The sequence below is a fragment of the Tiliqua scincoides genome, chromosome 16, assembly GCF_035046505.1.
Source record: "Tiliqua scincoides isolate rTilSci1 chromosome 16, rTilSci1.hap2, whole genome shotgun sequence".
Lineage (NCBI taxonomy): Eukaryota > Metazoa > Chordata > Lepidosauria > Squamata > Scincidae > Tiliqua > Tiliqua scincoides.
Window position 1 is genome coordinate 2,838,782 of NC_089836.1, and position 5,460 is coordinate 2,844,241.

Below are 5,460 nucleotides of genomic sequence, written 5' to 3' on the forward strand. Positions count from 1 at the left end.
AGGAGGGGTGATAAGGAAGTGGGAGGAGGAGTGACAGCGGCGGAGGAAGGAAGGGGCATAACATTTGATACACAGCCTCAAGTGCTGGGAGATCTTGAGTCTACCTTACTCCAGGTGTTTCCCACAGACTTCTTGCTCTCCGGCCGAGCTCTGCAAGGTACGAGACAGGTTCTGCCCAGGGGGAGCATGTGTGAATCATGTGCCGTGATTGAGTTTGTGAGGAAGGCTGAATGCCGAAGACCCTCCTTGTGCAGCCACTAATGGTCTTGTTTATTTCAAAGTCAGGAAGCTCTCAGGATGTGGTCTTGTTTACAAGCTGTGGAATTTTCCAGGCAAGGTTTGTCACATACCAGCCCGCGAGGAGGGTGAAGGGGGGAAGAGGATGCTCAGAAAAAAGCTTGGCTTTTATTGCAAAGGCTTATGGGAACAGATGCTTCTTTGCCGTCAGTGCAGTCTAGCCTAGACCTGGTCCTTCTGACTCAACTCCTTGTGGTCAAACTCTGAGCAGTAGCAATGCTGGCCCAAGACCTCCTGGTACGGTATGCCAAATTCTTCCCCTCTTCCTCAGTGATGTGCCACCCTCTCAAAAAAGACATAGTGGAAATGGAAAAGGTGCAAAAGAGAGCGACTAATATGATTACTGGGCTGGGGCACCTTCCTTACGAGGAAAGGCTACGGCGTTTGGGCCTCTTCAGCCTAGAAAAGAGGCACCTGAAAGGGGGGGCATGATTGAGACATACAAAATTATGCAGGGGATGGACAGAGTGGATAGGGAGATGCTCTTTACACTCTCACATAACACTAGAACCAGGGGACATCCACTAAAATTGAGTGTTGGCGGGTTAGGACAGACAAAAGAAAATATTTCTTTACTCAGCGTGTGGTCGGTCTGTGGAACTCTTTGCCACAGGATGTGGTGATGGCGACTGGCCTGGACGCCTTTAAAAGGGGATTGGACAAGTTTCTGGAGGAAAAATCCATTCCGGGGTACAAGCCATGATGTGTATGCGCAACCTCCTGATTTTAGAAATGGGTTATGTCAGAATGCCAGATGCAAGGGAGGGCACCAAGATGAGGTCTCTTGTTATCTGGTGTGCTCCCTGGGGCATTTGATGGGCCACTGTGAGATCCAGGAAGCTGGACTAGATGGGCCTATGGCCTGATCCAGTGGGGCTGCTCTTATGTTCTTATGCTCCCTGGGGCATTTGGTGGGCCGCTGTGAGATACAGGAAGCTGGACTAGATGGGCCTATGGCCTGATCCAGTGGGGCTGTTCTTATGGACTAATGGGCCTATGGCCTGATCCAGTGTGGCTGCTCTTATGTTCTCTCTTCCTCCTGCTCTCCAATGTCCCAGCTCAGCACTTCCCGTCACATGTCCTCTTCTTCTCTGCCGGACCTCTTCCAATCCAGGGAATGGAAGGAGGAGGAAGAACAGTGGAGATAGTTTGGCAGTAGAAATCAGCTTCAGTTGGCCTCATGGATGGGCCAGCCCTGAGCCAGAGTCACTGCAATTGCTTGGAGCTAATGACACGCAAGATACCCAGAACACTAAATTTCTTCTTCCTATTTGAGCGATGCTAGTCCCAACCCCGATTGTGTGGGCCAGGCAGCTCTTGAATTACCTGCAAGGATCAAGGACTGAATTTAGAGATTCACAGTAAAGAAAGTAAGTCACCCAGCAACCAGACAGCCCCCTTGGCGGTCAGGAGAAGGCCACTCCTGTTCCATTTCAGGAGGTCAGCCATGGCCAGTTCCGTATCCCACCCCCAGACCGTCTGGCCCCGGAGAAGATTCGGACAAGTCTCATTAATAACAGAGGTGACTTCAGGGTACATAAGCAAGCCCACTAAAGGAGCTTATGGAGAGACACCTCCCCCCCCCCCCAGCTGGGATAGTTTAAGGAACAGTGCTGGGAAGGTTTACTATGGAGACCAGTCACTCTTGCTGGAAGAATGCCTTTCGGCAGCCAGTTGGTTCATTACTTAGAAAGGTTTTTTGGGGGTAGGATCAGCCCCGTTGGCTTCCGCACAATATGGACAAGGGATTGGATGGCCTCCAAAGCAGTGCTTGAACCCACCGTCATCAGACTGAACCTGTCCTTGGGTTGGTGCAAGGAAGGACTTTGGAATGCCACGTGCAATTATTATGGTGGCTACTACCATGCAGAAGCCAATACGGTTGCCAATACGGTTGGTACAAGCGCATCGGTAAAGCAGCTACCACGTTTTCCAGACTCCCAAAGAGAGTCTGGTCCAACAAGAAGCTGACGGAACATACCAAGATCCAGGTCTTCAGAGCTTGCGTCCTGAGTACACTTCTGTACTGCAGCGAGTCATGGACTCTCCGCTCACAACAGGAGAAGAAGCTGAACGCTTTCCACATGCGCTGCCTCCGACGCATCCTCGGCATCACCTGGCAGGACAAAGTTCCAAACAACACAGTCCTGGAACGAGCTGGAATCCCTAGCATGTATGCACTGTAGAAACAGAGTTGGCTCGGTCATGTCGTGAGAATGGATGATGGCCGGATCCCAAAGGATCTCCTCTTTGGAGAACTCGTGCAAGGAAAGCACCCTACAGGTAGACCACAGCTGTGATACAAGGACATCTGCAAGAGGGATCTGAAGGCCTTAGGAGTGGACCTCAACAAGTGGGAAACCCTGGCCTCTGAGCAGCCCGCTCGAGGCAGGCTGTGCAGCATGGCCTTTCCCGGTTTGAAGAGACACTTGGCCAATGGACTGAGGCAAAGAGGCAAAGAAGGAAGGCCCACAGCCAGGGAGACAGACCAGGGACAGACTGCACTTGCTCCCAGTGTGGAAGGGACTGTCACTCCCGAATCGGCCTTTTCAGCCACACTAGACGCTGTTCCAGAACCACCATTCAGAGCGCGATACCAGAGTCTTCCGAAACTGAAGGTTGCCAACAAAGCAGCGATGGCCACTCACTCACGTGTCCTTTGGGCCAACGTTGGCTCCAGCTTTAGGGGCAGGGAGCCTGGGGCAAAATCTCCCCCCCCCCAGTGGTGCAACATATACCCTGTGCTTTGGACACCACCTGCATGTGCCAGGTGCTACATGGTGTCCAGAAACCCATCCGTGACGGGACAACGGTCTAACAGTCCTCCTTCACCACCGCTGGTACCGTTAGAGAAGGGAGCATGGAGATGGCTGCAAGAGCACCACTGCCTCTTGCTCTCTGCTTGAACCCTGGCGCACTTGCCAGCAACGGTGGGAAGCAATGGCAGGATTTGTAGACGGGCAGCAGTGACGTCTGTTGCTAGCACTGCTCACGGCATCCCCTTGGGCTCTGGCTCACCAAGCATTGGTTGGGAGCGGTGAGGAGCCTCTCAGATTGACCAGGCACAGTTCTGGGTCCTTGTCTAGCCATGAGATCCCCAACAATTGTCCAACCCACCGTGATCTGCGGAGCTTGTGGGCTACCGACCTGCCCTACGAAACGGTTTCCCCTGGAGGGAAATTGGATGTCTGAGGTGCTTCGAGTGGCAAAGCACATGAGATTGCAGAACCAGGGGAATAAGTATGGCCTGTCAATTCGACAGCAGACAGAGGTTTTTATCTTCGCCTTGCTCTGTTGGAAACGCTTATGTATCAGTGACTTCGGAAATTGGACATTTACATGGAAATTTGGCCGTGTCTCGTGGGCATTTTTGCAATTGCAATCGTGGGAGGCTTCAGCCTCTCTTATCATTTCCACGAACTGTTCCACTCGTGACGCATGAATAGGCAAGCTCCACCCACCCACCCCCTTCCTATTTTTCCCCAGCATTTCCCCCTGCCGTGTTTTGATCTTTTCAATTAAAAAAAAAAATGGATGCTTTGAAAGACTCAGGGCAATTAACTCAATGGAACCTCCATGTGCAGCAGTACTCTACCCCACTGCCCCAAATACCAGGGCAAAGCCACTGCTTTTTGTGTTTTGCTTGTGAGCTCCTGGAGGTTTCCAGCCGGCTGGTATGGAAAATAAGATTGGGGACGGATGGAGCGCTCCAGTCTACGTGAGGCTGGGATGACAAGGACGGCCCCAGTATAAAGGGCAGGCAGGTATGTGAAGCAGGAACAAGAAGAATTAGATAGGGGTGAGGGCCATTCGAGGTTTGGATTGATAAGAGAGATCTCTACACCAGGATCCAGGTCTCTTGTGATCTGGTGTGCTCCCTGGGGCATTTGGCGGGGCCGCTGTGAGATACAGGAAGCTGGACTAGATGGGCCTATGGCCTGATCCAGTGGAGCTGTTCTTATGTTCTTAACTACAATTCCCAGGAGGCCTTGCAGGTCTCTTGTTATCTGGTGTGCTCCCTGGGGCATTTGGTGGGCTGCTGTGAGATACAGGAAGCTGGACTAGATGGGCCTATGGCCTGATCCAGTGGAGCTGTTCTTATGTTCTTAACTACAATTCCCAAGAAGCCTTGCAGGTCTCTTGTTATCTGGTGTGCTCCCTGGGGCATTTGGTGGGCTGCTGTGAGATACAGGAAGCTGGACTAGATGGGCCTTTGGCCTGATCCAGTGGGGCTGTTCTTATGTTCTTAAACTACAATTCCCAGGAGGCCTTGCAGGTCTTGTTATCTGGTGTGCTCCCTAGGGCATTTGGTGGGCTGCTGTGAGATACAGGAAGCTGGACTAGATGGGCCTCTGGCCTGATCCAGTGGGGCTGCTCTTATGCTCCCTGGGGCATTTGGTGGGCTGCTGTGAGATACAGGAAGCTGGACTAGATGGGCCTCTGACCTGATCCAGTGGGGCTGCTCTTATGCTCCCTGGGGCATGTGGTGGGCTGCTGTGAGATACAGGAAGCTAGACTAGATGGGCCTCTGGCCTGATCCAGTGGGGCTCTTCTTATGATCTTGCTATTGTCCAGACCTCCCACCTGCCCCTCTGTTTCTCTCCAATTCCGTGCATAAACAAATGCCCCTGGGGCAGGAAGCTGGACTAGATGGGCCTATGGCCTGATCCAGTGGGGCTCTTCTAATATTCTTAGGTATCCAGATAGGACACGTTTCAGGACCTTGGTCAGCTCCTAATTGTTCCAACAAGGGCTTGATGGACAATTGGGGGAACAAGGGCCCTTTGGGGAACAATGGCAAGCATTTCATGTGCCATAAGAATAGCCCCACTGGATCAGGCCATAGGCCCTTCTAGTCCAGCTTCCTGTATCTCACAGCGGCGCACCAAATGCCCCAGGGAGCACACAAGACCACAAGAGACCTGCATCCTGGTGCCCAAACCTGCATCTGGCATTCTGACATAGCCCATTTCTAAATTGCCGCACCCCTTTGCGGTAACCTCCCTCTTCCCCTCCACAAGAGGAGCGAGGAGGCTTCCTCCCTTCCCGTGCCACACCCTTCCCCTTTGGCAAAACGCCCCTGCGCCATCTTCCAAACCACTTGCACCCTTGATCTTGCGTGCTGCCTCTTTAAGAGCCGGGAAGACAGCCCAGCAGAGCAGA